The sequence below is a fragment of the Staurois parvus genome, unplaced genomic scaffold (assembly GCF_062004578.1).
Source record: "Staurois parvus isolate SC_StPar_1 unplaced genomic scaffold, SC_StPar_1.0 ptg000172l, whole genome shotgun sequence".
Taxonomy (NCBI): Eukaryota; Metazoa; Chordata; class Amphibia; order Anura; family Ranidae; genus Staurois; species Staurois parvus.
Window position 1 is genome coordinate 4,041,456 of NW_028317968.1, and position 23,042 is coordinate 4,064,497.

General features: G+C 41.5%; 1 protein-coding gene across 1 annotated transcript in view; it reads right to left on the reverse strand.

The window, feature by feature from the left end:
* POR (cytochrome p450 oxidoreductase) overlaps nt 1–12,997 on the reverse strand; it is a 109,522-nt gene extending 96,525 nt beyond the window's left edge. Inside the window, exon 1 of the mRNA XM_089676590.1 lies at nt 12,974–12,997. The gene's annotated coding sequence lies outside the window, so the exon portion shown is untranslated. The remainder of the gene's footprint in view (nt 1–12,973) is intronic.
* Nucleotides 12,998–23,042: the final 10,045 nt, after the last annotated feature.

Genomic DNA, 23,042 nt, shown 5'->3' on the forward strand with positions numbered 1-23,042 from the left:
ATTCAGAGCTAGACACAGACTAGGAACAGAAGGCCAGGCTGGATGAAGTGGAAGATGATGCTCCCCAGCCTGTGCGCCGTGAGCTTTGCGTCCACCAATGTCCTCTGCACCTGTCATTTACCTCCTCAAAAGAGAGGAGAGATGTTTTCCATGCCTCCACTATGGTCTGTTTACCAGCTATAAAAATGTGAGTCGCTAGCACGCGTTGTCGCCTCACCAAGTCCAATATAGGTTTATGAAGCAATGCTTCCCATGGATTTTTACGTATATTGGATTGAAAAAAATCATACTGACTAGGGCATAGACACGGATATATACAGTAAATCAGAAAGAATAGTCCATAGGGCGCTCCTGCTGGAAACCAATCTCTGTGGCTACTTGAGAGGGGTGCCAGATGGATGTGACGGATGGTCTGATGAAGGAGCTTATTGTGCAAGTTCCGAAATGCGTTACCACCCCCACCCTACGTCACATCCAACGAATGCGTTCCACAACTCTTTCTGAAGTTACAGCCATCCATGTTTCGACTTCCTGAGTTCTACGGGCCACGCTGCCGATGAACGACCCTTCCCTGCACCATCAGGAACATCGGTCGCAACCCACATTGAGCCTTTTATATTGTTACTCCTGTAAGTGTTATTTTATCTTGTGAATGGAATAAACCATTAATATTACACTTAGAGGCGCCTTCCTTCCTTTCATGTCGGATATATAAATGTTTAGACTTGGGACATGTCCACTATATACTGTATGTTTCACCCAAGTCTGAACATCCCCTAAAGCAATGAGCTAGATATGTGGGGAAGCACTTCGTGATTCACGCTGAATTATAGTACCACCTGCACATGGGACATTTTTTATGTCACACAATATTAGCACCATGGTTTACGAAACACAAAATGTCAGTTAAAAAATACACTAACATTAATTGTAGGGCACATACATACAATATATTACCCACATTTTGTGGTATACTGTAAATATGAGTAAATAGATACCCAGCATGTCAAGCCTTAATCGCTTCCATGCTGCCCTATAGCAGAAATACTGCTACAGGGTGGCACGGCTGAGCAAAATCATGTATATATACGTGATTTTGCAGTTACAGGTAGGAGGCCACTCACGACCTCAGCTGTCAATCACCGGGTCCCGGTCGGTGATTCCCTGCCGCCACCCGGCGATCGCCGAGTATCACCGATGGGAGAGTGGCCTGTGTATAAACAACACAGATCTCTCCCCTGTCAGCTCCTGCTTACAGTGTAAAGCACACACACAGCACACAGTAAAACAGCACACAGTTAACGCTTTGATCACCCCACATGTTAACCCCTTCCTGCCCAGTGCCATTAGTACAGTGTCAGTGCTTTTTATTAGCACTGACCACTGTATTGGTGTCATTGGGGATGTCAGTGAAATCAAGTCAGTTCCTTTCAGTGTCAGAATGCCCGCCGCAGTCCCACTAGAAGTTGCTGATCGCTGCCATTACTAGTATAAAAAAAAATTCCAGTATATATACCCCCATTTGTAAACTCTATAACTTTCACATAAACCAATTAATTTACACATATTGGGATTTTTTTTTTAGCAAAGACGTAGCAGAATACAGTTTGGCCAAAATTTTTTACGAAATTTGATTTTTTACATTTCTTTAGCAAATAGTAAATAGTATATAGGTTTTTTTTCAAAATTGTCAGTCTTTTTTTGTTTATAGCGCACAGGCAATCAAATACCACCTAAAGAAAGCTCTATTTGTGGGGGAAAAAAAGAACTTAAATTTAATTTGGGTGCAGTGTTGCATGACTGCTCAATTGTCAGTTAAAATCACACAGCGCTGTAACACAAAAAATGGCCTGGTCAGGAAGGGGGGTAAATCCTCAGGAGGGCAAGTGTTTAAACCACTACTTTTTTTCTCTGCTCATGGGACTTTTAGGGGTTGTTCATATTATCTTGTGTGCTACAATGTGCACTGGTGTACAATGTGTAGGCAGGGCTATGTGTTGACACATTGCATTGCACTTTTTATTTTCTTTTTATTTTATGAAAGTGTCAGATAATTACATTTCATTCAACTGTATGCTGCATTTTTACAGTACACTCTGTGCTACATTTCTAGGACGTGCACATCACCACATATACATGGTGTGAACTGATCACATAAAAAACAGTTGTTTTCTATGTGTCTTTGTGTTGAGCCTGTATTGATCTGCATAGGTCAACAGACATGGGTGAACGTACCCTAATTTTAGTATTCAGATATCACTCAACTGCCCCTCTTTTCAGTACATTGTTTTTTCTGAATTGGTTGGTTGTGGTGGCTTTGGACTTTAGGGACCAAAGATCAAGCATTAAAAAAATCATGGCACTTATAAGCGATTGTTACACCATCTGGAGATTACTTGACTGGGCGGCTTTCATCTCATGTTCATAGCCTACTTTTGGCTGAAGTTATTTAGCCATTAGAAAACCAGCTTCTCTCTGTGCTTTTGAAAAGAAAGAAAATTGATGAGAGGTGGAAATGAAATGCAGGACAATGTATCAGCATGGACAGCTATTGTTCTTTGAATGAAAATACATTACCTTCATATACAGTAGACAGTCTAAACAGAAATCAGGAGAATGTGGGGAAATGAATTTTGTTTTTGTTGTATAAAGCAATGGTTCTCCATGCTGTCCTACTCCTATCTCTCACTCATCTTTATAAAAAGGTGACAGTGGAGAGGATGGGGCTTGAGGCAACTGTATGGACAAACTGGTAATTGGTCAGTCTGGAATCTAACTCCACAGAAATCCTGCCAAACAAGTCAGAAGAAGCTAAATCTTGCTGCATTTGAAAGCCCAGGAAAGCAAAACCACCTCTCCCTTTTCTGTATCAGTAAACTAAAATGTAAAAAAATTCCTGGGTAGAGAAAAAAAAGAGTCTGAGCAGTCACTTGATGGCTGATAATATTACGAACAAATGGCATTTACAGCAATTTTTTTTTAGGTTGTTATATACAGGACAAGTGTAGGCAATATATAAGCTTTGTCACTATGCACTTCATTGTGCTTGACTAGATGCTTCAACGTATTTCCATTTTTTTATACATTAGGCTTTCTTCTCCTCTCATAAAGTATATATAATTCCATCCCCAGGCACATCTGTAATAGGGTGATAACTCTTCCTTTCCATGGGCTGTATACAGTAGAGTAGTCCCTTATCTGCACATTCCTGCTGTGCGCAACAACTAGACGTGCCAATGCTTAGGGTACAAACACATCCATTCTTAAATGGATAAGCTCCCTTAGCACCCCCCGCCATTTTATTAATTGAAAATGGTTGCCCCAAGGTGGATTGGCAGCAGCTATACAGATTGACAAATGAGTGGTCTATAGGTATTCTGTCATGTACTTGCTAGAGTCCTGGTGCCCAGCTGCAGCTCTTTGGTATATCATGTGTGGCTCAGCAGTTTGTAGTGGGAACATTGATTAGGGTAATAGCATTGATCTGTACTAGCCTCATGTAACATTTTCCGAGTTTTATATTGTCTTCTGCAGCATATCCCCAGCCAAAAATGTAGCATTTCCACATTATCTGATCTTCATTTCCTCTATTAGGTCTGCAGTTTCGGACAGTCCTCTCAAGCATTACATCACCGGTCAGTTTATAAGGTACACCTGTTCAATTGCTTGATAGCACAAATTGATAATGAGCCAATCACATGGCAGCAACTCATTGCATTTAGGAAATCTATGCATGATGAAGAGGCTGAAGTTCAAACTGAGCATCAGAATTTGAAATAAAGGGGATTTAAGTGACTTTGAATTTGGCATGGTTGTTGATGCCAGGCGGACTGGTCTGAGTATTTAAAAAACTGCTGATCTACTTGTCCAAAAAATAGAAAATATCCAGTGATCAACAGTTGTGTGGACGAAAATGTCTTGTTGATGTCAGAGGTCAGAGGAGAATGGGCAAACTGGTTCGAGATGATAGAAAGACAACAGTAACTCTAATAACCACTCCTTACAACCAAGGTATGCAGAATACCATCTCTGAAAGCACAACATGTTGAACCTTGAAACAGATGGGCTACAGCAGCAGAAGACCACACCAGGTGCCACTCCTATCAGCTAAGAACAGGAAACAGAGGCTACAATTCGTACATGCTCAGGATAATGCAACATGTCACAAAGCTCAAATCATCTCAAACTGGTTTCTTGAACATGACAATGAGTTCACTGTAGTCCAATGGCCTCCACAGTCACCAGATCTCAATCCAATAGAGCAAGTTTGGGATGTGGTGGAACGGGAGATTCAAATTATGGATGTGCAGCCGACAAATCTGCAGCAAATGCGTGATGCTATCATGTCAATATGAACCAAAATCTCTGAGGAATGTTTCCAACACCTTGTTAAATCTATGCCATAAAGAATTAAGGCAGTTCTGAAGGCAAAAGGGGGTCCAAGCCAGTACTAGCAAGGTGTACCTAATAAAATGGCCAGTGAGTGTATATTGAACATTTTGTATGGCTCTTTGGTGATGTCAGGGGCTGCATTGGAGGCCCCCTTTATCTCATAATTTGACAACCACTGTGCTAGGAGTTGAGCTGATAAGACAGTTTCCCTTACATTGCCCATCCCACTCCCCTTGGAGTTGGTGAGTGGGTATAGTAAGACAAGTATTGGCATGGGTTCCCGTGGTAAGTCATGGCCATATGACAGTCTGGATAATGCTGAGATACTGTGGATGCAGGACTTGAAATTGTGCAGTATGCTGTGACACAGATGGAGCACAGGTGTGGGTTTTAGAACCATAGTCAAATGGCCACAGTCAGCAACAACTGGGCAGAGGAGGTGCAGATTCAGAAAGGAGAAAAGCCAGGCTGAGGTCGGTATTACATGGGCAGAAGCGGTACAAAATCAGCAGGCAGAAGACAGAGCCGGATCACAAATCATGGTCAATACTGGGAGATCAGGATCAGACAGAGTCTCTCAGCCTAGATCCTAAAGATGCAACAACTCTGTTTCTCAATTCAGTCTCTAAATGCAGCTCCAGCAGGCTCAGGTGAAACTCATTCATAAAAATTTTGGTATTCACTGTGATCATGTGATCACATAGCAGGCGAGTACCAGGAACCGCAATCCACTGTCTCCGGTGGGTTCCCAGAGGGCCTACCACTTTGTGTGTGCAAGGCAGCATATACACTATATTGCCACAGGTGTATAAAATCAAGCACCTAGGCATGCGCACTGCTTCAACAAACATTTGTGAAAGATTGAGGCGCTCTTAGGAGCTCACTGATTTCAAGCATGGTACCATGATAGGTTGCCACCTGTGCAATAAGTCCAACTATGAAATTTCCTTCCTACTAAATATTCCACGGTCAACTGTTAGTTGTATTGTAACAAAGTAGAAGCAACTGGGAACAACAGCAACCCAACCATGAAGTGGTAGGCCACGTAAAATGATAGAATGGGGTCAGCACATGCTGAAGCACACAGTGTGCAGAACTCGCCAAGTGTCTGCAGAGTCAGAAGCTAAAGATGCCCAAACTTCATGTGGCCTTCAGATTAGCACAACAACAGATCATAGAGAGCTTCATGGAATGGGTTTTCATGGCCGAGCAGCTGCATCCAAACCTTATATCACCAAGGGCAGTTCAAAGTGTCAGATACAGTGGTGTAAAGCACACCTCCACTGGACTCTAAAGCAGTGGAGACATGTTCTCTGGAGTGACGAATCATGTTTCTCTGTCTGGCAATCCGATGGACATGTCTGGGTTTGGCAGTTGCCAGGAGAACAGTACTTGCCTGACTGCAATGTGTCAAGTGCAAGGTTTGGTGGAGGGGGGATTATGGTGTGGGGTTGTTTTTCAGGGGTTGGGCTTGGCCCCTTAGTTCCAGTAAAGGGAACTCTTAAGGTGTAAGTATACCAAGACATTTTGGACAACTTTATGCTCCCAACTTTGTGGGAACAGTTTGAGGATGGCCCCTTCCTGTTCCAACATTACTGCACACCAGTGCACAAAGCAAGGTCCATAAAGACATGGAGGAGCAAGTTTGGGGTGGAGGAACTTGACTGGCCTGCACAGAGTCCTGAAATCAACCCAATAGAACACCTTTGGAATGAATTGGAGCGGAAACTGTGAGCCAGGATTTCTTGCTCGACATCAGTGCCTGACCTCACAAATGCGCTTCTGGAAGAATGGTCAAACATTTCCATAGACACAATCCTAAATCTTGCGGGCAGCGTTCCCAGAAGAATTGAAGCTATTATAGCTGCAATAGGTGGGCCAACTCAATATTGAACCCTACGGACTAAGAGTGGGATGCCATTAAAGTTCATGTGCTTGTAAAAGTAGATGTCCCAATATTTTTGGCAATGTAGTGTATTTACATTGCTGAGCCTGGCTGTGCCACTTGCTCACAGTAAAATTACTGTGAGTGGTCCTAAAGTGGTTAACTAAAGGCAAATTATTTTTTTTTAGTTTTAGATGGAGTAGAGAGAGATTAGAACAGCTGTCAGGTTTTTATTGCTGATGGTTTTCCCCTTAGGGAGAGTCACACTCCATTTTTGTCCTGTTTACCATTATCGATGAGAATGAAAGTGAAGAAACCCTTACATTTTAGGTTGTCACCAGAACAGCAATAGAGGGGAAATCTTCCAATGGCGACATTATTTCAGGTAACAACTAGGGGTTTCCTCTCACTTAATGTTAGGGCTATTGGACAGAAAGTGAAGGGAAATCTCCCCACTCGGACACAGATGGAAGAAACTGACAGGGGTTATAACCCTTGCTAAGTCTATTCAAAATTAAAAAAAAAAAGGTTTTGCATTTAGTTCTATTTTAACAAAAATGATAACACATAATGCATAATAATTGAACTTTTCCTTGTTTGACAGTGATAGTTACCTGTGTGAACAATACAAGTCTGGTTTAATGTTCATATAATAATAGCGGCTTATCTAAAAGTTCAGTTCGACAGGTCGTACAGCAGTACCTGGAATTCTCGGAGTGTAAAATGTTGTGTTCCTGGGCTAAGCGAGGTCAGGATTTAACCTTTGTGCACAATGGTAGAAGAACTTATCTAAAATCATATTACTTCACTGAGATCAGAGAGATGAACCTGTTTTCAGGAGGGGTTGTTAAATGTTCCAGTACTTTCCTTATAAACTTATTTCACCACAAATGTATTGCCAACAACTCTGTTGACCTTAGTTCCTGATAGCTTAAATAAATGATTCACTGCTCTCATTCTCTGTGCCAAGAAACTCGGACAGCCTTAGGTGCACTAGAACTAGAAAACCTAGCCAAAATAGTTTGTCATCTAATAATGATATGCACGTTCTCTGTATTCTCTATGTTAAATGGTTTATATTAAAGCTATTTTAGATTTCTTTCATTCACCTGATTGGATGTAGTCACTGTTTGAATGATATATATAATTTATAACTAGGCAAAAGTTGATTGAAAGAGAGACCTTTGTCAAGCTGAGTGGAGCCTCCATAGATGCCCGCAGCTCGAATTTTGTAGGGTTTCAGCTGCATGGCTATGTAGGCTCAACTCTTGGCCAAGGTCTCTCTTTCTGACACCGTCTGCCTAGTTATAAATTGTCAACCAAACAGTAACCAAACAGTAACTACATTCAATCAATGTATGGCCAGCTTAACTAGCAGTATCCCTTGTTGGATCGATAAGATTAGGATTGTGTGTACCTATGCAATGTTTTGCTTTGTCAGAGGGACCAACAAAATAAAGAGATAAAGGTTACAATAAACTGGCACTGTGGTTTGCCACCACAGTTTGCCACCTCTACAAAGTCCAACCAAGTGACTCCACTCCTCTGCATCTGCTATTACCGACTATCTAACAGCACAGTTGCAGTATTGATATAGTTCAGTATTATAGCTGAGCAAAATACAGACCTTACATCATATATTTATAGTTCACTAATTATCTTTCAATTTGGCAGTAAATCTACCTAAAATTGTTCAAATATTTTTGTAGTGTGTAATTATTGGGGTATAAAATCACAATACAATGATTTAACGCTGTGGAAAATATACATTGTAAGACATTGATCAGTGTAATTAAGATCATTGACTTGAAATTTAACAAACATCACAGCGAAGAGTGTACTGTTGTTTGATATTTGCAACTGCACAACAATTCATAGAATTTGTGGCAAGCAAATAGTTAAATTTATACTTTCTATTCTTATTTTATCCTATCTAACAATACATGCTTTTTTTCAGCAGGAACGTTTCGCCGGGAGCACAGTTTCGCCACCTCCAGCACTGAGTGTATGTAATGACAAGGGGTGCTGGGGGGTGTATTAATGCTGGCTGCTGGAGGATCTATTGTCACTGAGGGGGTCTATTATTGTGTGGGAGGTCTTTTGTTACTGGGGGGGTCTGTTGTTGCTAATAGGGGATCTGTTGTTACTGGGGGTTAATTGTTACTGGGTGGGGATTTACTGTTGACATTCCTCTATGGTTGCTGGCTGCTGGAAGGTCTATTGATGCTGACTCCTTGGAGATCTATTGTTGCTGGAGGGAGTCTGTTGTTGCTGGGGCTATCTATTGTTGCTGAGCAGATGTTTTGTTGAAGAGAGTCTATTGTTGCTGACTGCCAGTGATCTATTCTACTATTTTTCTTGTTATCATTAAGATCCATACAAATTACTTAGCACTGAAAAATGATACTGGGCTCTGCAGTCTCTAAAATGAGCAGTACTGGGGGTGGATAGGAGGTGAAAGTAAGGGGCAGTGCTTAAAGGTGGGTAGGCAATGGAGACAAGGGGTGACTCGTAAAGGGGAGTACTTGCACCTATTCTCTGAGAAAAAAAACCCTGCATGTGCATAGGGGCTGTTGTATGCTACTTATTGATTCCTCTCTCCTGTCTCTACTTTTAGTACTTTTAGCTCTCTAGCAATCCCTGGATAGCAGCTATGAAAACTCTGTATAAAAATCAAAAGGACTGTATCTCATTGATCTGCAGGCTTTCCAAAATGGCTAATAACTGGAGCCCATAGTTGTAGGCACTTTGGGAAGATTTAATAAAACTAGTGCACTCTGGTGCAGCTGTGCATGGTAGCTTCTAACTTTAGCTTGTTCAATTAAGCTTTGGAAAAAAAATGGAAGTTGATTGGCTTCTATGTAGAGTTGGACCAGGTTTTGCACTCTCCAGTTTTAGTAAATAAACCCCTTTGTGTCCATGTTGTGAATTTAAATGTTATCCACTAGCAGCACAGAACGTTGTTCTTATAGTTTGGGGAAAGCACTGCTTCTCACTGAGACACAGGTTCCCTGAAAACAGAGTCTCTGAAGCCCACAATTGTAAACAATATCTGTCCACATTGTGGGCAGCTGAGCAGCACCACAACACATCCATACCTCCAATGTTGTTTCCAGTGTTGTTCTCAATGTGCACAGACAGTCAGATATATCTCCACCACAATAATGATTTGTGATCGAATCCAATTTGAGAAGTCCTGTGTTATGGATTTGCAGAGCGGTGTAAGGAAGCATACTGTTAATTACTGTTCCCTACAGGTCCTCCTCTTCTGTCTGCCCCAGGCTCTTGTATTTGATATCGCCTGGGATGGACGAGAGAAGGGTTAGTGGAGATTAAGGGGAAAAGCATGTTATAACAGCAGCTTCCCTGCCTTGCTCTGCATTTTTTAAATTGTTGTTATATCTACAGCTCTGCATTTTTTTATTTGTTGTTATATCTTTCTCTCACTGATCAGATCCAATATTCCGTGAGCTTTGATCTGAACATTTTTTTCAGGGGTTCTTTGAGATCTCAAACTTTTCGCCAAGGGTTCCTCCAAGGTAAAAAGGTGAGAAACACTGATCTAAATGAAGACAAAAACTCTTTAACTCATATTCTAGGGCCAATTTAGACAGGAGCCAATTAACCTACCAGCAAGCCTTTAACCACTTGCCAACCGTGCTATACCCGAATGACAGCTACAGCGCGGTTGTCCAGTCCTGGGAGGGCATCATATGACGTCCTCCCAGAATGCACCCTGCCGCGCACCCCCGGGGGCGCAGATGATCACGTGATGTGGTAAAGGGCCAATCACAGTGGCCTTTTACCACATGATCAGCCGTGTTTAATGACACAGCAGATCACCGGTAAATGCAGTTGCCGGGTATCAGCTGTACTTTCTTCACTCTGTCACAGTGTGAGGAAAGTACTGCCAATAACCGGCAATTGTCAGAGGACGAATCGGCATCTGATGATCAGTGTCCTGATGATCGATGCAGAGCAGTGCCACCCACCTGTGCCCAGCAGTCCCGCCCATAAGTGCCCAGCAGTGCCACCCACTTGTGCCCATCAGTGCCCAGCAGTGTCACCCACCTGTGCCGATTTGTGCCCAGCAGTGTCACCCACCTGTGCCGATCAGTACCCATCAGTGCCACCCACCTGTGCTCAGCAGTGCCCCCCAGCATTGCCCCCCATCAGTGCCACCCATCGGTTTCACCCATCAGTGCCTAGCAGTGCCACCAGTCAATGCCTAGCAGTGCTGCCAGTCAGTGCCGTCAGTCATTGCCACCCATCAGTGCTGCCTATCAGTGCCCATCATTGTTGCATATCAGTGCAGCATCATCAGTGCCACCTCATCAGTGCCAGTTCATCAGTGCCACCTATCAGTGCTTCCTATCAATGCCCATCAGTGCTGCCTATCCGTGCCCATCAGTGCAGCCTCATCAACGCACATCAGTGAAGAAGAAAAATTACCTGTTTGCAAAATTTTATAATAGAAAAACTTTTTTTTTTCAAATTTATTGCTCATTTTTTGTTTATAGCACAAAAAAAAAACACCCAGCTGCGAGTACATATCACCAAAAGAAAGCTCTATTTGTGTGAAAAAAATTATAAAAAATTCATAAGAGTACAGTGTTGCATGACTGCGCAATTGTCATTCAAAGTGTGACAGCGCTGAAAGCTGAAAATTGGCCAGGGGAGGAAGGGGGTATAAGTGCGCGGTAGGTAAGTGGTTAAAGTCTGGGAGGAAACCCACGCAGGCACAGAGAGAAAATGCAAACTCTGTGCAGGAAGTGGCACCATTGGGATTCAAACCGATGACCCTAGTGCTAGACAGAAGTGCTAACCACTTAGCCACTGTGCTGCCCACAAACATAAGAGATAATCTTATTATGAACAATATGGCAATAATTCATTGTTCCTGTGCGAATACTTAATAAATCCTCACTGCAAATTTTTTATTCATAGACCCCTTAGGTTTTGTTGAGGTTTGAATATACAGTAAGTGTATCGCTTTAATTCCATAATGACTTCTAAAAAAGAACACCTTTATGGCGTTTAGCAACAATCTTTTAAGTGTCTGTCTACGCCTGCTAGTGTACATTTCACATGATCCCCTTTCCTGTTTTCCAAAGCAGTTTATACATGATTGACATATGGGGGTTTATTTACTAAAGCTGGAGAGTCCAAAATCAGACTCCCTTCTGCATAGAAACCAATCAGCTTCTAACCTCAGCTTGTTCAATGAAGCTTTGGCAATGAAACCTGGAAGCTGATTGGTTTCTATGCAGAAGTGAGTCTGATTTTGCACTCTCCAGCTTTAGTAAATTAACCCCATGCTGTCATTATTTTCTTTACCTTGACAAAATAAAAAAAAATGCAGGTTTTTGAACTGATGCATCTGCAATTCAATCAGTAACTGTTTGATCTTCTTGTGATTCCTGTTAGTTTCCTTATTTTGTTTTGTAATACTATGGGCGGATTCGCACCAGTAATTGCACAGAAACACTCTGTGTGTTCCTTTACGACTCATATGCAGTTCTGTGCAGTGCTCTCGCACTGCACAGCAACAAAAGTAGTGCATTAATTACTTTTGGAAACTCACTGCAACCAGATCGCATGGTACTTCTGTACTATGAGATCCAGTGTGGGCAAACACACTGGGTTTCCGACCTGCGTTTGGGGTGTCAATAACTTAATATTGACACCTGCTGCAGATCGCAGCTGTAGTGAGTTTTGAACATGGTGCAGGAAACACGCACAGACTATGGGTTTCCCATACTGTTTTCTGGTGTGAAATGGCCCTAACTGACACTGTTTTTGTTTTTGTTTTTTTTTAATTAATATTGTTAGTATTGCAAACTCATAAAGCCAGACTGGTATATCACTCACTGCTAGACCCTCACCTTCTCCTTCAACACATTTCTCCCCAGTAAGAGCTTAGTCATAAAGGCACTAATAGGCACACTCTTTTTAAAGCTGGCACGTTCTGCTCTTGGCATTCAAACTATTATGGCTCATTTTTCCAGCTTCTTGTGTAATTTTGACTTGGTAACTTCAATCTAAATTCCATTTTCATGTGGAGTTTCCATTACTTCCTATTCCTTTATTGTTTTCTTCATATTTACAAAGTGGAGGAAAATGGGAAGAAGAGTATTGCAATGATTCAGATATTAGTTTAAAAATTTTTTTATCATGTAATGTAAAATTTCAGAAAAGATCTCGTTGACTCCGATAGGAAATACTGAGAATGTTTTATCCATAAAGCCCAACAGCCCACGTAAACATCACTTGAAAAACAGATTAAAATGTGGTTAGCAAGCACTCACAAAATTAATGCAACATTTTAATGCATTGGAAATGGGACATTGAGGGGATTTACTAAAACTAGCGCACTCTGAATCTGGTGCAGCTGTGCATGGTAGCCAATCAGCTTCTAACTTCAGCTTGTTCAATTAAGCTTCGATAATAAAACCTGGAAGTTGACTGGTTTCTATGGAGAGCTGCACCAGATTTTGCATGCTTCAGTTTTAGTAAATAACCCCCATAGCTCACAAGGGGTAAACATGCGCTTCTGAGCAATCTCCTGTGAGGTTCAGGCTTACCACTATTCACATAATATAAATATGACCCCTCCCAACCAGTGCATTTATTAACAAGAATAAAATCTCATGCCATGATCACATAATAAATGCTATGATATATCAAGATACTTACATGAGTGTTATTGCCGCTGTTGCCTGACTGTAATGTGCAAGTGAGGTCTGATCCAAAATTCTTTATCATCATGCTAACCTGATTCTAATTACTTCATCCATGTTAACAGGATTACTATAAGCCATTATTTGTTGTGAAATAGCTATGCACAGTTGGTAATAAAGGGTGGCTTTTGGGAGGGGAATAGGATTATGAACTGGTCAGGCCAGTTTGTACCCAACGTTAAATGTATTTATTCTCTTTTATTCTGGCTCTCTCCTTTCTTTAGTACTCACATACTGTATATTGCAATTCTTTACAAAGGACATTGAACCATTCATATCAGTCTCACAAGGAGCTTGCAGTCTAATATTGACTTTCATCAAGCCAATTTGTGGAGGGCCACCTATGGCTCACGTTTTGGCCAAAATGAACCAAAATTAAAGCTGTTTATGGAGGCCTTTAGAGTATCTGTCAAGTTTTGACCGCTGTGTGTAAGCCAAATAAGGAGCATTTTCACTTCACAGAGGTTTGAAGTGTTTTTGTTCTTGTTTCTACTGCCATTGGAGAAATTTCCCATCCCTCCTTGTTCCTCTGGCTCCTGGGCAGTAAATAAGGGTAAAAACCAAGGTTCCAAGCCACCCCCATTTTAACCCCTTCCATAAAAAAGAAAAGTTTTGGCTGGAGTTATGTTTTAGCATACCACTATGTTTCTTTAGACTGGGAATTTTAAGAAAACATAATTTAAGAGAAGATCCACAAATAAAAAGTGAACATATAAACTTCACCCCAATGAGTTCAGACTCATGACCCAAGTGCTCCAAGGCAAGGGTGCTAGCCACCACACGGCACATACAGAGGTTAGACAAAAAATGGAAATACTACATGATTTGCTGTTGTGAAAGTGACGACATGTTTTCACGTTGAAAGTGGAAGTGATGTAACATTGTTGTGCTTCCGCTGTGTGATGAGACACCTAGCTAACAGTCATTCACTGAATGTTCTGCTAATAATACAGAGTCATGTCAGAGCTTACTGAGCTTCAAAGAGGGCAAATTGTTGGTGCCTCTGTGACTGAAGTTGCCAATTTATTTGCCATGTTGTGCAGTACAATATCAAAGGTTATGACAGCATATACATTTTCTGGGAAAATGCCATCTGATAAGCATGAGCGCGGTCGACATGGTCAACTGACCGAAAGAGAAAAAAGTTCATTGCGCAGGATTTTGACCCGGAATAAGAAAACAACTGCTGCAAAAGTGACCGCAGAGCTCAATATCAGTCCCATGCTTCTTCCTCCTCCTTCTTTCTCCAAGCTAATATACTGGCTCAATAATCTACTGTCCATAGTTAACTGTTTCCTTTGAAGACTGGAAGTTCTGGGATGCAGCACTGAGCGAGAAGGAACCAGTAGCATTGAAATTGTAAACTGCAAGTGCTGGGGTGAGAACTTTAACAAACAGTTTATTGGACAATGTTTATTTTAATGTGCTGTTAGTGCCTGTTCACATGTATTGCGGTGACCAGTGTTTATCCACAGTGGACAAATGCCAGTCACTGCTGGGACACACATAAAACAATTGTTTTGTATGTGCCCTGTTCGCACAGCAACACAAACAGCAGATTTGCTGCATTTCATCACAGAGCACAGAGAGGCTTTCACTGTACAGGCCTATCACTGTACAGCTGCGCAACCCACTGTACTGCTATATAGTGACATAAGTGAAGTGTCACTTTTGTGCCCTTCAAATAAGGTTCGTACAATAAAAAAGAAAAAGAGGGAGCTGTGTGATGCAGGAAACCGTGCATCATACTGCCCCCTACTGCTGGTTTACTGTAGCTGGAATGGAGCGCTGACCACACACTAAACCTTTGCAGTTTAGTGTGTGGGCAGTGTGAATTGGCCCTTACTTGATGCACACAAATTAAGGTGTATTTTGAGGATACAGAAAATGTGTGTAGTGTATACTAAACATTTACAGGAATCGCACATGATTTCAATTTCAAAAGTCTGAAGTATATAATATACAACACATGTAAGTGATACACTTCCATTCTTGTGAATGAGTTTATGTCTGAATAATTAAAAAAATCCTAAACATTTCCTATATAGACTTTTGAATGTTAGCAATGTTTTTGGCTCAACAAGAATGGCGTAATCGTTGGAGAGGAAGCACTTCACTGGCAAACATATCAGTAAAAAGAGGAGAGACACAACGCCCTCTTCTGGCAAACCCTGTGCTTACAGCCCTATTACTTCCCCATGAAGGACCTCATCCTTTTTTTTTCTAACTGCTGCTGTCAAACAATTTATAATGTTTTGTGATTGTTTGACACTCATTAAACCTTTATATCTTTATATATGGTATATACAAAAAGTAAGGAGGATATAGATACATTTTAAAGTTTATTTATTCACGTGAATGTAATTGGCTTACTATAAATAATATTTTCAGTGTTTTAATTGCTTGCTACTATTATTTGTAAATGCACTGTATTTTTATATGGGAGCAGCCATATATACAGAGAGCCAGTACAGGAAGAAGCTTCAAAGGCATACTGCATGTGAGATACAATTTAAAAGTTTAAAATGTTAAAACAACATGAATGTTGGAGAACACAGAATATCACAATATATGTTCCCAGAAAAACATTGATGTTTGCACCCATATTAGGTAACAGTGTCTCCAGTAACTCTGGCTACATTTAGTACAGTGTTTAGTAAAAAAAAAGCCTTATGTGTTTGTTAACTATCCTATAAAATAAGATCTAGTTTATAAATTTGGGAAAACAAACCCATGCATATTTTTAAAAATTCCAGGTATGGTATATGTTTAAATAGTTACATTGGTTCAGCTTGGATCAATGTAACTATGTATATACCAAACCTAGCAGATGCCCCTAGAAGCTGGAAATCACTGCTATTCCAGTGATCTCCACTTGCTTCCAGGTCCCTTGCCGAGCGGCTGCCCTGCTACATTGTGAACACAGGTCAGACTCTTGGCATAGGTGCTATTCAGAGAATGTTTTGCCTTTTCACAAAGAATGCATTCTCTGATTGGACAAGGTGGAGAGGTGGGTTGGTGGCATCACACTTTCCCCTGTAGGAGCCGCTTTGTAATTTGGTTCTTTGTTCTGCGCTTCAACTCTAAGAACAACCTCAGCCCCTCACACCTAGTTGAATGAAAGTTACTGCAAGCACTTATAAGAACACGAGTATAGATACCTTTGCCACAGCTGTGAATTAGCACCAGGAAATAGACACAAGACCGTTAAGTGGTAAAATATCTCAATGTATTGGTATGGGTTAGAATAAATGGTGGTTTGATAATAAATAAGAACACAGAAGGTAGGTTCAGACATAGTCAGACAGTATAATCACTATGCCAAGGTAACTTAGAATAGAGTTTTGGACCACTAGACTGGAATCAATACATAAATCAGCAACGTCAGCAATAAACAGTGCATATAAGAATTAACTGCAATGTGAATAATAACATTATAACTAGTCTATAGCGCACTGTACAACATTGGCTAGGATATGGTGCAATGTCCCCTGAGAGGTACCTCTTAGCATAAGCAATAGGTGAAGGTTTCTCTGTAGCAGCTGTAAAGGGACAGTCTTTAGTCCTAACTATTCAGCTGGTTAGTGTTGGGGTGCAGTTGTACTGTTGGTGCATGCCAAAAGTTCCAGTCCAGCCTGCAGGCAGCAATGGGGCAACTAGATGGCTATGTGGTCAGTTCCTAAATGTCTCAGTCTCTTTCTATAGCAACAGATAGTAACCCCCACAGCAGCAACTCACCAGTCCCAGCATTATTTCAGCTCACCAGTCCCAGAGATATTGCAGCTCACCATCTGGTCACACACAGCGATTAGTCCACTCTCTGCTCTTCACCCAGGTGACTCTGTCTAGCACTCCAGATCACACATAGGCTGCTAATAATATCTCTTCTGGACTGCAGTTCCCACAGTGCAGTGCGGCATGACTCAGTCTATTAAACATTTCATGCTCGGCAGCTACTTCCTCTTGCTGACAGCTGTTAACCAGTTCAGCACCACAGAGCAGCTGCAGCCAGTTTTTCTCTCACTCTCCAGTCTGAGCCAAGCAACTGACTTCAGACATCCATTCTTTAGTGATGTGCAAACACTCTTTTTTTGTGCATTTCTACACACACATTACCAAACAATCTGATATTACAGGCATTGTTTAGGCAGGAATGCCTAAACAATCCAATCAGGTGGGCCCTTACAATTCATAGTTATTTGTAAATATAAACCTGGCTACATATGTTAAAATCTGATTGTACAATGTCCTTTGGCTGAAGCAATAGACTGTTTAGATGTGCCCTCACAATAAAGAATTGTTGGTATAGGTAAATATAAAGATGATTGTATAACGTTTATATCAAATTCAGACTGTAATGTCTTAGTGTTACCAGTTTAAAGGCTAAGTTCACCCTTTGCAAAAAAAAAAAAAAAATCACTCCACCCATACAGATTAATAAATAAAAAAAATTAGTTATTATTTTTTTGCACTGGAGTCTGCGATCAATGGGTCATGGGTGCAGTGCTCTGGATCCTGCAGATTGTCCCCCCAGACCCATCTCTGTACTGTGCGGACCTTAAATTATGGTGCTGGAGGAAGTATTAATGGACTACAAGTCTGGTAATGCTGCACTGAAAATGAGGAGTCCCTTTGCTGTAGTGGTAGATGAGACTTGTAGTGTTTTCATTCACAGATCTCTGTAAATGAATGACATGGCTGTGTGGATAGAGCCATGCAGAGCCACACGAAATTCAACAGATGGCAGGAGTCAATGGGGAAAAGAATCTTCCAAATGTTCTAAGTGGGGGGAGGTGTTTGCGGATGGGGGTGTAGACTCTGACTGTGTTTCCTTAATACAGGTGTAACATGAAAATGGTCATAAAGGTGGACTTCTCTTTAAAGACTTCACTTCATTGACAGATCTATCTATTTACCTTGACAGCATAGGGGAGATTTACTAAAACTGGTGCACTCAAAATCTGGTTCAGCTCTGCATGGTAGCCAATCAGCTTCTAACCTTAGCTTGTTCAATTAGCACCCCGGTCACATCAAGCCTGACTTTGAAATTGTGTGACTTAAAGTGAAGTCACATGACACAGATGTCTATGCAAATCGCATGTAAAGTAGTGCATGCACTACTTTAGAAATTGGTGCAGCTCTGACCAAGTTGGAACTGCACCGATTGGACTGCTGTAATTGCGGACAATAGGGTGTGACTTGGCATACGATTTGCAAGTCGCATGGCACACAAATCTCATGCCAAGTCACAGCTAGTGCAAGCGGGGTGTAAGTGCCCGGTCATATCGGTGCAATTTGGGAATTGAAATCGCGTCTTATGAATGTGAATGTCAGTGTCTAACATTTGCGATTTGCTGTAGTGTGATTTCTAAAGTAGTTCTTGCATTAGTTTTTCTGCAGTTTTGTTGCAATTTCAAATACATAGAACACAATGGAAATCGCACTGCAAATTGCTAGAAATCGTTGAAAATCTTCACAAGTAGCAATAAAGTCTTCAGAAATCGCACCTAAAATTGAACTGAAATTGCACACAAATCATGCGATTTTTAAATTGCAGTGGTGTGACCGCCGACTTAGAGTTCGGTCACACTAATACAATTTTGAAATCGTGCGACTTCTAGTGAAGTCGCACGATTTCAAAGTTGGATGTCAGGTGCAACTTGCAAGACATAGATGTCTAGTCTATGCAAGTCGCACCTGCAGTAGTGCATGCAGTGCTTTCAAAATCGGTGTGACTCCAACCAAGTCAGTTTCGCACCGATATGACCGCTTTAATTGTGGACTATAGAGTGCGACTTGCCATGCGATTTGAAACACGCATGGAATGGCAAATCGCATGGCAAGTTGCACCCGGTGTGACCAGGCTCTAAAGCCTGGAAGTGATCAGTTTCTATGCAGAGCTGCACCAGATTTTGCAGGATACAATTTTAGTAAATAACCCACCATGTGTATGTGATTATGGTGGAGACATTTCATTGTAACAGCCTTCAGGAGTGATATGTGTAAATAACTGTGGCCCTTGCGTGTACATGAACAGAGGATCCCCAGGTGCATTTGTAGACAAAGTATTGTACATATTTACTGTCTAAACAAATGTTTTGCATTATTTGATGACCGAACCCAATACAGCCTAGTCCCAACAAATAAAGATCATTAATGGAGCAGGTGCTTCAATACAGATTGCTCATGTGATTGCTATTATTATCGATGTGTGGTGTTCATTTCCTGAGGGTAGATGAAGAGGCTAGAGCTCCAGATTTATGCAGGATTGTGATTGCTGGGGAGAGGCAACACTGTATGCAGAACAAGAGCCATCCATTCCACGGCCATTAATAGAGCAAATTCAGGTGAGTCATTTTGACATTTTTATTGAAGATTTTTTTGGAGAGTACAAACGCGACCGCTGTTGCCAATCATATATCTATGATTGGCAACAATGTAACCGGTATGGCAAAGAATAACATCAACCTTATTGTGTCAGTAATATCAGCAAAAGGAGCAAGTGAGGGGCTATACACCTATTGCCTAACGTCCGGAAATAACAAAAGAAATAGTGGCATTAAAAATGCACAAGGTGTATAGTCACACCAGAGAATAGATAGAGAACATCGTAATTCAGCCAAAAATAAAAGGGAAAGTAAAAAAAAAAGATGGGGGGGAAGGCAAGAAGTAATTTTGACATTGTTAACATTAAAGCTGACTGCTCTGAAGCATCAGACAGATGACAGATAATGCTGTTATGTATTCATTAAACAATCATTAAATGTGCAGTATTTTTACATTCATTTAGTGCAGGGGTCTCCAAACTATGGCCCTCCAGCTGTTGAGGTATTACAAGTTCCATCATGCCTCTGCCTCTGGGAGTCTTGCCTGTGGCTGTCAGAGTCTTGCAAGGCCTCATGGGACTTGCAGTTCCTCAACACCTGGATGGCCATAGTTTGGAGACCCCTGAGTGTATCTAAAGTACCTAAATTCATCTTTACATTGGCCCCTTGCAATTCCCTGTACATCAGTACTCAGGCTGGTAGGAGGACAAAAAATTACCTTGTATGATCTTGTATTTTTGGTACAAGAGGCATATGCTGAAATTAAATTTAAAAAAATCCCTATTTGTAACTCATGAGGAATGGACTGCTATTGCACTATACTGACATACAGCCAGAGCTTTTTTTCTGCCGGAACGTGGCGGCACAGCGTTCCACCACCTTCAATGGTAATGCACCTGTGCATCCCTGTGTGGGTAAACATGGCCTTGCACAGGGCACAGATCAAATCACCCCATGTGAATGAGGCATCAGGATTGTGTTGGGGGGGTGATCTTTACTGGAGGTGGAGGGAGAATTAGGGCTGCTGGGTAAGATCGGACCTGGGGTGGATATGGAATTGGGGAGAGAGGTTTGTATTGGCTGGAGGGGGTAATTTATGTCTGTATTCTGTTCAGTGGCCTGGCATAACTTACTCCTGACCCCGGAATTCCCTGCATTACTTATTCCTGACCCTTACACTCTACATGAAGCACAGCGCTACTCGCACATGCACAGTGGGTACCCGGCTGTGAAGCCGCAAGTTATCACAGCCGGGTGCCCACACTGAAGATGCTGGCCTCCTGGAATACAGGATGGCCGGTGAAACGGGCTGCAGGGGACACCGAGGGACAATGTGTGACAAGCTTGGTAGGAACATCCTGTGTTCAGTGTTTTGTCCATCTGAGTACCTTGAAAATGCTTTGCATGCATTTTTCATGATGAAAATGGACAGCATCGGGAACTGGAAGAGTTAAAAAAAATTTCAAACGCAAATGCTTATAAACACAATTTGCCGTGTTTAGCCATGCTTACAAGCATTTTGCGTTTGAAAAGCTGATAAAATCGACTGCTGAACGCAGTTTTCTGTGTTCAAAAAAACAACTGTAAACTCAAATGCCTGTAAACGACTGTAAACGAAGATGTGTACATGGACACATAGGAAAACATTAGGATGAGTTCAGGGGCTGCTGAAAAAAACATTGAACAGCTCCTAAACGTGAGTTTATCAGCTGCAGTGTACATGAGCCCTAATGTAAAAAATAGTTCCTGCTCTGCTCCTGGGCCCATCTTATGAAATGATGGGGCTCAGGGAAATGTTATTTATTTATAGAACAGTCTAGATGCCGGTCAAGTATTGAAAACTGCTTGAAGGTTATAATGTAAGCATAAAATCTCCTGGGTCCTTCCTGTTAAATTGATGGGGCCCAGGCCCCCTACAACAGGACCAGTGGTACGCCCTTATTGGCGGTCCTGGTCACATGACATAACTTTTTAACTTTGTAAAAAAGGTAAGAAAGATCATTTCTGAAACTAAGCAAGATCAGTTATGGCGCCTGCTTAATTATAACTGTATTAAAAAGTGTCTATAACAGGGGCGGACTGACAACTCATGGGGCCCCCGGGCAATAGGGGATCATGGGGCCCCTGTGTCCTTGCCCAAACTCAAAAAAGCCTATGAAAAAGGTACCAGGGGCATCTCATGGGGCCCCCTACTGACCCCGGGCCCTCGGGCAGTGCCCAAGTTTCCAAATGGTCAGTCCGCCCCTGGTCTATAACAATGAATGTTCACAACTGCTTTTATTCTGCTGTCTGTGCTTATTTATAATATGCCATCTGGCATTTCCCAGGAGAAAATGGATGCAGTTATAAATGTTGTACAGGCATTGATTCTTGTCTGGGAAAAAAACACACAGGAGGGTGCAAATGCATTGCCATCAAAATGTTTATTGGATTCAAAAGTCAATTATATACTCACGAACATTGTAGGGAACAAGCGTATCGAATATCAACTGTAGCTATGAGGCGATGGCATCTGACGCTGACACAGTTGAAAGTCTAAAGCATTTCAGGGTACATGCCCCCTTTTTCAGAGCTAATTCAGCCAAGTGAAACCCCACATCTTAAATGGTCACACATCACGGAGCAGCTCCCCCCTCAAAAAGTGCGAGGGCTGTAATTCTTGTCTGAATACACTGTTCACATATAAGGGTATATTATTATTATACAGGATTTATATAGCGCCAACAGTTTGCTCAGCGCTTTACAATATAACGGGAGACAATACAGCAACAATACAGTTCAATACAAGAGGGATAGGAGGGCCCTGCTCCTTGGAGCTTACAATTTATTTATCTATTACAGACATATAGGTAGAGCTGATAAGTTATATATACACTTAACGGCCATTTTATTAGGTACACCTTGCTAGTACCGGGTTGGACCCCGTTTTCCCTTCAGAACTGCCTTAATTCTTCGTAGCATAGATTAACCAAGGTGTTAGAAATATTTCTCAGAGATTTTGGTCCATATTGACATGATAGCACCACGCAGTTGCTGCAGATTTGTCGGCTGCACATCCATGAACCGTTCATACAAGGCAGGATGTATCCATGCTTTCATGTCATTTATGCTAAATTCTGACCCTACCAGAAAATTTTATTCTCCATTTCCTGTTCTTAACTGATATGAGTAGCACCCAGTGTGGTCTTCTGCTGCTGTAGCCCATCTGCTTCAAGATTCGACGTGTTGTGCATTCAGAGATGATATTCTGCATACCTTGGTTGTAACGAGCGGTTATTTGAGTTACTGTTGCCTTTCTATCATCTCGAATAGTTATATTCCTTTGGATAGTTGCCACCATCCCAGCTGGCTTGCTAACGTCCCTAAAGGACAATTGCTAAGACTGAGAAGAAATTGTACTAACACCTCAGATTTTCAGATACAAGCCAATATTTTGAAAGAACGTTTTTTGGAGAAGGGCTATAATGGGGTATCCCTAGATAACACTATCTTAGATATTACCCAGATTAGCCAGGAGGAACTCCTAGGTACCAATTCTAAGAAAATAAATGACATTTTTTGTCCGTTTATCACTACCTTCTCTGTCCAACATAGAGCGGTTAAACATATCATCAAGAAAAATTGGAATATATTAAAATCTGATCCAGTTTTGAATAACATACTTCCTGACACACCTGAAGTAATTTTTCGGAGACCAGC